General features: G+C 45.8%; 1 protein-coding gene across 1 annotated transcript in view; it reads right to left on the bottom strand.

Moving 5' to 3' along the window:
• The window catches only part of LOC122928613 (potassium voltage-gated channel subfamily A member 7-like), a 66,382-nt gene that overhangs the window by 7,016 nt on the left and 47,365 nt on the right, over positions 1 to 12,001 (bottom strand). The window lies entirely within an intron of this gene.

Below are 12,001 nucleotides of genomic sequence, written 5' to 3'. Positions count from 1 at the left end.
CCTTCTGTGTGAACACTGGGTGTGTCTGTGTGGGTGTGACTACTTGGGCCTATAAAGCCTCTGTTTTTATCTCCAGTCTAGGGGGTACTTCAGCCATGACTAGCTGGAGTAGCCTCCAGTGTTATTTCACCTGCCAGTGGGGGCCACCCTTGTGGTCATAAGTTCAAGTTTATGTGTGATGTTTAAGTTGATGTTTTCCTTTGTTATTCGGTGCAGCTATGGATCTGGGTTCCTGTGTGTGGATGTGTGTGTGCTGACTTCTATTTGTATTGTTGTGGACTTCAGCTTGCCTGCACACGGATCCAGTCAGCAAGGCTGTGGCAGGTGGCTGGAACTAGTGCAGTTCACCTGCCATATCCATAGGCCTGTTTCTGTTCCCCTTTTTCCTGCAGCTTGGCCAGTGAGACTCCTGTTCCTCCGTGTCCAGAAGGAACAGGTCGTCTTACCCTTCACTCCTAGTTCAGGGACCGGCGGAGGGTGAGTAGGGATCCAAGGTTCCTGAGCATGGGCCCTCCTACCTTCAAGGTCGGCCCATGCAGCTAGGAGTTAGGGACGGATTAGGGATGCGTTAGGAGGTGACCTGCTCCCTAATTCTCTCGTCCTGGCCGAGCAGTGGTTTACATCTTCTGGCATCGCACGGCTGAAGATTTTCCCCATCCTCAGCCGTGACACATGTATCGTGGACTATTGTGCACTATTGCTCCATTCAGGAACCCCTCATTCTCAGGATCTCCCCAATATTTATATCACTATTCTGTGGATAGCTGCTAAATACTTTTTGCAGAATAACCCTTTTAACCCTTCTGCTGATCAGCCCTAACACAGCTGTTCAGACAGAGAAGTCCAGTATTGTGTTCGGGCTTTGTGGCTGCAAAGGGGGGGACACTTCTGGTGGCTCTTTTTTATGCTACAATTGAGCTAGAGCAACAATTTACGCTTTAAAATAGGTCTAGGATTGTGTTGCTATCTGCCATATTGCTTGAAATATATTTCTAAGGCCCCATTCACACGTCCGCAATTTCGTTCTGCATTTTGTGGACCCATCCCACACTTCCAGGTCCGCGTTTACGTTCCCGAAAAAAATTGAACATGTCCTATTCTTGTCCACAATTGTGGACAAGAATAGGCATATTCTATTAGTGCTGGCGATGTGCGGTCCGCAAAATGCGGAACGCACATTGCCGTGTCCGTGTTTTGCGGAAAACACGTTACAGATGTGTGAATGGACCCTTAGAAATGGGTCCTGGTGAGAGCTGCATAAACTCACAGCCCTTACTCCCCACCCAAAGACTGTATCTTCGGTTTGATGACAACTAGCACCACGATCCTGGTCTTATGCAGGAGAAGAGGAGGGGCCAGTCGGAGAAGTGCTGAAAGGCTGCACAGAGGGGAGACATATTTTGTCTCTCCCTGTGTAACTTCACATCCTCAGGGGGAGGGTAACATGGACCTCTGTGCATGTTATCAGTACTCTTCTTGCATACTTCCTCTCTAATTGTCACATATGATGGGGGGGGGGGTTCCAGAAAAGAAGTGAGAAGACAAGAACTTACCCTTGTAATCACTAGCACCTAACTAGGCCTTCTATTGACATCACAACTCAAACATTTACCAGCATTCAGATTACAGCATCAAATAAGTCACATCAAATACTTGCACCCTTCACACACAAACATCAATAAAGTTTACATTGTACACAGTCACTATCCTGTCTTTCCCCCTTCTGTCTTTATCCCTTATATACTTATAAAAGATTTCTGGCAGTCATAAATGATCATTTTCAATTAGTTTTACAAAGCAAACCAGAATCACAAAGCTGGGCAAACTGGGCTCCTGCATAGGGCTGCATGGCACAAGCAATCAGCACTGATATAGGTGTAGAGGATGTATTTTTACTAGCTTTGTGGGTATTTGCTTCTCCATAAGAGCGTATTCAATAATATCTGTACACATATCATGGTTTTCATCATTTTGACAGCATTTTTTTTTAATTACAGAAAATGTATGCTGTAAAACTCAAAGAATGAACAAATCAATGATGTCAAATAACAGCCTGGCCCAAAACTACAAATGTGTCTGAGTTTAAAATCTGTCTAAAAAGTGGATAAGTTGGTGAAATTTTGTGCAACTAGGGTTTCTACTCTTTAATCAGACTTAATTGGAAAGGGGGTGTGGTTTAACAGGAAGGGACAGAACATTATGAGAAATAGGGCATGGCCTTAGATCGTCCATTTTGCTCCAAATTTGCACCACAATTCTGCCATAAAATTTTGGCTCAGAGTAAGCTAACCAGTAGTTGGTATAGACCTAGACAACTATGTCTAACCCTGCACCACACTTATCATCGCTTCTGACTTCTGTGATAAATTTGGTGCAGGTTTAGACATGGGAGCTGTTCAGGACACTGGGAATGCAGCACTCCCAATATATGACTGCTGAGCTGCTTTGGTCAAAATTGCTCATTGCATCTGAGGGATTAAAAGTCCTTGATCAGAGTTGTCACCACTCAATTTTAATGTGTCAGGTGGTTAAGGGCATGGCTACCACTAGAGATAAGTGAATTTTTCAAAAATTCAATCCGCCATTCGTCGAATTTTTTTTAAAAATTTGGTTTGCAGCGAATCGCTTTAAAAACTGGTATTTCCTGGCTGCAGAGAGCCTTTATAGTGGTGTAGAACACTGTGCTTTGCAGTAACACGCATAGGGAGTCTGCTGTGATAGTTAAATAATACTGTGAGTCACTATGACATGCAGATGACAGGCGTCGCTCTTAGAATCACCGCATACTTCACTTATTTGGGCAAAATTTGACCAAATAACTCAAGTATGAACTCAGCCTTACAGGTCGATATTAGCGCCAAGAAGAAGCGCACTCCTTTTACATCGTCATCAGCTGAGTCCACATAGATGTCTACAGAACCTGTTCTATTAAACACTTATACAAATACAGCCCTCCCTCTGATCCGTTAAAACAATAACCCCCCAAAAACTAATCCTGTCTGTTGAGCATCCGACCTTCACTCGGTCAGCCTTTGGCCAGTAATCCATCAGTATTGCTAATGCCCCAAAAAACTGGAATGGATCCAAAACAGAGATGACACGGACATGAATGGAATATTTGCATGTCTTCTGTGTTTTGTACCCACTCCTGCTTTTGGCTACCAAATCACAAGCCAATTAAGATGAGACCATACAGGCCTTACAGCTGCTACACAGACAGGATCTGTTGTGCGTCTCATTTTGGCTTCCTTCTGACAGATCAGAAGAAGGGTCAAATAAATGATGATGTCAGCTAGGCTGAAAGTCAAAATAGTGGCCCAGTCAGCAGGAGGAGGAGGCCACAGAGTGGCACAATGACAGTGTGGAGGTAGCAGCAGCATCAGGAGGCCACAGAGTAGCAAGGTGACATAGTGTGGAAGTGGCACCAGCATGAGGAGGCCACATAGTGGCAAGGTAACATAGTGTGGAGGTGGCAGCATGAGGAGACCACAGAGTGACCCCACAGAGTGGGGAGGTGGCAGCAGCATGAGGAGACCACAGAGTGGCCAGGTGACATAGTGTGGAGGTGGCATCAGCATGAGGAGACCACAGGGTGGCAAGGTGACATAGTGTGGAGGTGGCAGCAGCATCAGGAGACCACAGAGTGTCAAGGTGACATAGTGTGGAGGTGGCAGCAGTATCAGAAGACCACAGAGTGGCAAGGTGACATAGTGTGGAGGTGGAAGCAGCATCAGGAGACCAGAGAGTGGCAAGGTGACATAGCGTGGAGGTGGCAGCAGCATCAGGAGACCACAGATTGACCTGGTGACAGAGTGGGGAGGTGGGTGACAATACCAGTAGCAGCTGAAGATGGGTGAAAGAAGGAACACTTGGCATCAGATGTGTGGAATCAGGCGGATTGCAGCATCAGAATAGTAGCTGAGGCAGGGAGCCATAATAAACCGGTCTCTTTTGTCAAAGTGTTGGTGTGGCACCATAGATGATCTAGTCTAATGCATCAGGCATTGGTGGGTGGAAATCCTGGCTGATCCACGCCTGATTCATCTTGACAAAGGTCAGTCTCTCCACATTTTGGGTGGACAGACGAGTTCTTCTTGGGGTAACTATGGCCCCCGCCGCACTAAACACCTGCACTGATGCCATACTACTGGCCAGGCAGGACAGTTTCTCCAAGGCAAACTTAGCCAGTTGTAGCCACAAATCTAGTTTGGCTGCCAAGTAGTCCAGCGGATCTTCAATGCTGACTGGCAGGGTGTACTCCAAGTATGCCACCACCTGCTGGTTTAGGTTCTGCTCTATGTCTAGCTACTGGTGAGTAGTTTCTTCACTATGCAGGTGAAGAAAGCTGCTCATCAGCGACTGTAGACTCAGGCTGTTGCTGATGTTGCTGATACTGGTCCTGCCACCCCCCCCCTCCCCAGCAGCCATAGTAGTGGAACGTGAGCGCAGAGGCCCCCCCCCCCCCCCCCGTCAGACCTGCGAGAGGATGGATGATGGTGCAGATAGGCAGTGGCCAACTGACTACATAGGATGTCTCTATAGGAGTTCAGTTTGTCCTCCCTCTCAGCGGGTTTAAAAAAGGCCCCCATTTTGGACCGGAAGCGAGGGTTCAACAAGGTGGAGAGCCAGAAGTCATCCCTCTGCCGACGTGTAGCTGGCCAGCTAAGACCTGTCCTAGGTTGCTAGTATAGCTTATATGTGTATACAGCTAAACCTGCCAATAGCCTTAATACAGTTACTATGTTTATGTGTTAAAGACAAAAGCAGAGTTATTTACTGTGACATCATGTTTTGGATGTCATATTACTGGTATATTTTGTGTTCGCAGAAGTGGAAAAAGATAATATGCCTTTAAGATTCATTTTGTAATGTAAGGTAAACTCAGTGACACAGCAGTAACAACAGAAAGCATAGTGTTAATCTGTTGTTACTGGGCAGAAGTCTAGACCAATCACAGCCAGCTTCTCATACAGCAAGAGTTTTCACTAATCACAGCCAGCCTCACAGCCAGCCTGTCTGGGAATTCCCCCAGCTCCTGCTGCTAGAATCATTATTCACCAGAGACAGGAGCTGAAGAGACATTCACTTCACTGATAAATTAGTTTTATGGGAACAAGAGGCCAATATAGGTATTTAAAATTGTGTTTAGAACTGTATACTGAACTATATATATGTGTTTACTTACAGTTCCACCAATTGCAACCATACAAATTCCATTGCAAAGTACAAATACAAATTACAAATGGCAAGCTACAATTGCAAGCATACAATTGCAAGCATTGAGATTCCATATTGCAATCCAAATTGCATACAACCATACCAGATCATACTCCACTCATCTGCAAATAGTCACTGCTAACTGCATACTGCAAGTAACTATTAGTCAGACCTCAGATATACCTCTCAGAGAGATCATAAAGTGCTTGAATAACTTAAAGTGAGAGAACAGATACTCAAGAGAGAAATATATCCACCATTGTATGTTGAATGACAAGATTGAACAGTAGAACCACCATCTTATGCATACCGCCATTTTGTGATATCTTTTCAACACATGTTTTGTATATGGACTATCTGCTGTGGAGGTGGCAGTGTTATATATGAAGAAAAGTTGAAGTTAATGAAGTTATTTGAAGCATTTGGTGTGCTCTTTAAACCTACTGTTTCCATAGAATGGCGCTAGAGGAATTACAGAGTAATAGACAGTCTGGTTAGACTAAAAGTCAGAGATATCAAAATTCTTCTAATGCCACAGGGCAAAAGGCACTTTATAGTGCTACGCCTGCCACAGGACTCCCTGCCTCCACTGCATAATGCCACCGTGTGTCTAGGTCATCTGCCTCATCTTTCTCATCTCCCTCGTGCTTCTCCGGCTGCCCCTGCTCCTCCTCTACTGTCACTTGTGTGGAAAAACCACCCATTTTGCTTCACATTGCTTGTGCTCCAATGTCCTCCTCCTTTTCAGCCCCCACAGGGCTCACGTGGCCGTGACATGTAGGCATCACGTCTCCAAATCCCTGACCAGCCACATTTACCAGCATCTGTTCCAGGACATGAAGCAGTGGAATGACATTGTTCATCCTGTACAGCATACAAACACAAGTTGACGGCAGCATATCTAGAAGTGAACTTTATTCACAGTGGGTCTATGAAAAAATATGCAATAACACTGCTATTAAACATTTTTTCATGGACCCTCTGTGAATAAAGTTCACTTCTGGATATGAAGCCGTCAACTTGTGTTTGTATGCTGATCGGATGACCAAGGTGGATCTGAGGTCGTGGATGGGCTGATGCATTCCAGTTAGAGTCTACATGGTATTTGAGTGCTTCTCTGAATATATTATTTGCTGGATTGTTCATCCCATAGTCCTGGCGACTGACAAATAACGTGACCTCCTCAAAAAGCCTGAGCAAACGGCAGGTGTCATGTATGAGCTGCCACTGGCTGACATCGAAGTTACATAGGGGAGTACTACTGTCTGTTCGTATAGTCGGTCCAACATATGGAGGGTGGAATTCCAATGGGTGGAAACGTCGCATATCAGCCTATGTTGGGGGATGCCGTTCTGCCACTGACGCTCAAGGAGGGTGTGCTTTGCGGTGTATGAGTGACTGTAGTGCATGCAAAGTTTCCTGGCCATTTTTAGGATGTCTTGCAGATAGGTGGAAGACTTCAGGAACCTCTTGACAACCAGATTGAACACGTGTGCCATGTAGGACACATGGCTCAGCCCTCCTTGACACAGCGCCGACACCATGTTCTTCCCATTGTCTGTCACCATGGTTCCAATATTCAGTTGTCATGGAGAAAGCCAGGATACAATTTCTTGATGAAAGACACAGAGCAGTTCCTCCCCTGTGTGACTCAGTTCGCCCAGGCAAACGAGGTGCAGAACAGCGTGACACCACTGTGTCCTGCATATGTAGTATGCTGGGGGGACACTGTGGATTGTCCCTGCAGTGGAAGCCGAGGACACGGTGGAGGATAAGGAGGCAGAGGCAGACATTGTCACAGGACCAATGGCGTGAGAACGTGGAGGCAAAAGCGGCGTCACCTGGCCAAGTTGCTGGTGTGGCTGTGCAGGAACCACATTCACCCAGTGGGACATAAAGGACATGTATAGTCCCTGACCGTAGTTACAGCTCCACACGTCGGTGCTGCCGTGCACTTTGGCAGACACCGACAGGCTCAATGACTGGCCCACCCTCTGTTCTACATGTTTGTGCAGGGCTGGTACTGCCTTTTTGGCAAAGAAATGATGGCTTGGGACTCTCCACCTCGGGTCGGCACAAGCCATCAGTTCTCTGAAAAGTGCAGAGTCCACCACTTGAAAAGGCACCAGCAACTTGGCCAGGAGCACGTTCAGCTTCTGCGCCATTCGATGCATGCACGCATACTGTTGTCTCTTGGCAATCGCTTTGGTGATCGATTGCTAACGGAATGACTGACGAGGAGGAGCAGGAGCATCAGGACCAGCAAATGATGTGAAGGACAGACAGCTCCCTTCGGCTGAGGTGGTGGAGCCTTGACTGCCTGAAATCGGCTGCGTGCCACTGGGTGATGCAGCAATTGCCACGGTTCTCCCAGGCCACTTTATGGTGACGCTGCATATGTTGACGCAGGGCCATGGTGCCAACATTGGCATCCTGGCCACGCTTCACCTTCTGCCCACAGATTCTACATATGGCCACGTTCACCTCCTCCGGCAGCTTAACAAAAAACTGCCACGTCACCACAAAAGTAGGTTATTTTACCCCCAACACTACGCACTAACTGACTGCTACAGCCGCTGCTTCCTTGAACCCGTGCACCACTACTTTCTGGGCGGGTAGGCTCCTGAGAAGCAGGTGTTCCACCCCGGGCACGTTTGGCTACCCATCTCCCACTGCTGCCACCCTGCTGACCCCCGGCCACGCTAGAGACTTGCTGGCTCTGCCGCCGCCTCATGGGCAAGCTGCCACCCTCTTCTCCTGATAATGATAAAGGCCCTTCTGCACCCGACTCCCAAGTGCGATCGGCTTCATCATCATCAAGTACTGTCTGCACATCACTGATGTCCTCCTCAACGGTCTCTGGGTCAGGAGCCTGACCGCTCTCAACACCACCTCCCACGCCACTCTCCTCATCACTACTTGCCCGCCTAGCAGAGGAAGTGGCGGATGTCTCCTCCAAATCTTGGCTGGGCAGTAGCTGCTGGCTGTCTTCTAGTAGCTTGTCCTTGCTGAAAAGTGGATCTGAGCCCACAGCATATAATACTTTTCTGGGTTAGGGAACAGAAAAGGACAGACACAGGTTGGGGACAGATGAGGGCACAGGGCCTGCTCTTGGGCCATTCTAACTAAGGGTTGTGTCTGACGAACCCACCGACTTGGCTGGGGGTGTCTGATGTCACTTGAGACGAAGTTGAAGATCGAGTCAACCATTCAAGAACCGCTGGGTTGCTGGTCAAGCCTCTCAAAGTGACCCCTGCTGCCACGGCCCCTTACTCTGCTGCGACCTGTGCCTGCGTCTGAAACATTTAGGCATCCCCTCCTCCCCTGTTCAGGGCCTGTCACTTCTCTGTCTGACATACTATTAGATCAAATAATTAAATAAAAAGGAAATTAAAACATCCCCAAAAAGTCTGCAATTTTCTCACTTCACCACACAACGGCTAATAAGCCCTTTTCCCACTAATACACACAAAAAAGGGCTTTAGAACATATAACTGCACTGCTGAACGGCAACTATATTTTTCTTTTGCCACTAATGTACGACAAAAAGGGCTTTAGAACATATAACTGTACCGTTGAATGACAAATATATTTTTATTTTGCCACTATTACACAACAAAAAGGGCTTTTTAACATATAACTGCACTGCTGAACGGCAAATAGGCTCTTATTTTTTTCCACTTATACACTCCACAAAAGGCTTTAGAATATATAAATGCACTGCCGAAGGGCAAATATATTTTTCTTTTTCCACTAATAAAATACAAAAAGGGCTTTAGGACATATAACTGCACTGCTGAACGGCAAATATATTTTTCTTTTTCCACTTATACACTCCACAAAAGGCTTTAGAGCATATAACTGCACCGCTGAACAGCAAATATATTTTTCTTTTGCCACTAATACACAACAAAAAGGGCTTTAGAACATATAACTGCACTGCTGAACGGCAAATAGGCCCTTATTTTTTTCCACTTATACACTCCACAAAAGGCTTTAGAACATATAAATGCACAGCTGAACAGCAAATATATATTTATTTTGCCACTAATACGCAACAAAAAGGGCTTTAGAACATATATCTGTACCACTGAACGGCAAATATATTTTTCTTTTGCCACTATTACACAACAAAAAGGGCTTTATAACTTACAACGGCACCGCTGAACGGCAAATAGGCCCTTATTTTTTTCCACTTATACACACCACAGAAGGCTTTAGAACATATAACTGCACCGCTGAACGGCAAATATATTTTACTTTTGCCACTAATACATGACAAAAAGGGCTTTAGAACATATAACTGCACTGCTAAACGGCAAATATATTTTTCCATTGCCACAGGGCTGTAATTTTTGCACTTCACCACACAACGGCTAATAAGCCCTTTTTTCCTACTAATACAAGCCAAAAAATGCTTTAGAACATATAACTGCACCGCACAGAGGGCAAAATAATTCCTTGTAATAAACCCTGTTAATGGCTGTATCAAACAATACTTGCACCCCAATAACAAGAACAGTTTGCTGGAATTACAGAGCTTAAAAATGGCAATTTGGGTCCCCAGTCAATGCAGTAAGGATTGTTCCTATTACCCAGGCTATAACCTCCCCTACTGAATCCTGTTCAACATAAATGCTGTGGAATGATTCCTCTCTATCCTCCCTACACCTTGAATAATCTTTCCCTGAACTGGTAAATCGTTTTTTAGCACAATTACGTTTTTTCTAGCACTGTCCCTAGTGCCTGCTGACGTCTCTCCCTGCACTAAGTACACTGGTAAATGACAGAATCCAAGATGGCTGAGGCTATTTATAGGGCTGTGACATCACAGGGCTGGCTGGCTGCTGATTGGCTGCATGCATGGCATTATGGGTGATCCCGCCTTCCCAGAGTTCCTTGCTACATGCTCTCACACAAACAGCAGCCATTTTAGGAAAAAATACAATTCATTAACATGAAGCATGAGAAATTCCGATTCGGTGCAAATCAAATTTCTCCTGAAATTCGGATCGAATTTCACTTCGTCAACTTTCATTCGCTCATCTCTTGCTATAACATTAGAGATGGCCTTGCGGTTCGCCCGGTGATCGTTTCGCGACAAACTTTGCGCGTTCGCGATTCGCAGAACATGCGAACATATGCGATGTCCGGCAGCGCCATATTCTTTTGCATTGTGACAAACTTTTACCCATGACACATCCATCAGGTGGGATAGGACAGTCAATTGAGACGTTTCAGCACATAGACCAGTGATGGGGAACCTTTTAGAGACCGAGTGCCCAAACTGCAACCCAAAACCCACTTATTTATCGCAAAGTTCCAACACGGCAATTTACCCTGAATACTGCAGTCCAATATAGAATATCTTCCATATACTTTATTATTCAGCTATAATAGCCTGCCTACATGCAATGCGCTGTCTGTGCAGTTCATAGTGCTCCGTGCGCTGATGAATGGCAGGAAAAGTCTAAGCATATTGGTACATCATCAATTTTTTTCAGTGTGCGGGTGCCCACAGAGAGGACTCTGAGTGCCGCCTCTGGCACTCGTGCCATAGGTTCGCCATCACTGACATAGACACACCCCCACCCTATAACAGAACCCGATCTGGCAGCCAATTTACATTCTGTGTTTTGCCAGTGTAGGGAGAGGTTGCTTTGTGGAGCAGGGACAGTCTGTTAGGGACTCCAAACGATAGGGCCACAAAAGTTATTTTAAGGACTGGTATAGGTGTGCTATTGATAGGTGTGATATACTGAGGGGTGTGATGTATATACACACTCACCTAAAGAATTATTAGGAACACCATACTAATATGGTGTTGGACCACCTTTTGCCTCCAGAACTGCCTTAATTCTACGTGGCATTGATTCAACAAGGTGCTGATAGCATTCTTTAGAAATGTTGGCCCATATTGATAGGATAGCATCTTGCAGTTGATGGAGATTTGAGGGATGCACATCCAGGGCACGAAGCCCCCGTTCCACCACATCCCAAAGATGCTCTATTGGGTTGAGATCTGGTGACTGTGGGGGCCATTTTAGTACAGTGAACTCATTGTCATGTACAAGAAACCAATTTGAAATGATTCGAGCTTTGTGACATGGTGCATTATCCTGCTGGAAGTAGCCATCAGAGGATGGGTACATGGTGGTCATGAAGGGATGGACATGGTCAGAAACAATGCTCAGGTAGCCCGTGGCATTTAAACGATGGCCAATTGGCACTAAAGGGCCTAAAGTGTGCCCAGAAAACATCCCCCACACCATTACACCACCACCACCAGCCTGCACAGTAGTAACAAGGCATGATGGATACATGTTCTCATTCTGTTTACGACAAATTCAGACTCTACAATTTGAATGTCTCAACAGAAATCGAGACTCATCAGACCAGGCAACATTTTTCCAGTATTCAACAGTCCAATTTTGGTGAGCTTGTGCAAATTGTAGCCTCTTTTTCCTATTTGTAGTGGAGATGAGTGGTACTCGGTGGGGTCTTCTGCTGTTGTAGCCCAACTTTCTTTCCCATTCTGACATTCAGTTTGAAGTTCAGGAGATTGTCTTGACCAGGACCACAACCCTACATGCATTGAAGCAACTGCCATGTGATTGGTTGACTAGATAATCGCATTAATGAGAAATAGAACAGGTGTTCTTAATAATTCTTTAGGTGAGTGTATATTATAGTCTATTTGTATTGTGCAGCAGTTGTATGCGTTTCTGCTGCGATACCGCAGCTATATAGAGGGACAAGCGCTATCAGAACAACTATTTGCAAC

Source organism: Bufo gargarizans, chromosome 2 (genome assembly GCF_014858855.1).
Source record: "Bufo gargarizans isolate SCDJY-AF-19 chromosome 2, ASM1485885v1, whole genome shotgun sequence".
NCBI classification, from domain to species: Eukaryota; Metazoa; Chordata; class Amphibia; order Anura; family Bufonidae; genus Bufo; species Bufo gargarizans.
Note: the sequence above shows the minus strand (reverse complement) of the source record. Positions and strands in the feature narration are given on the sequence as shown.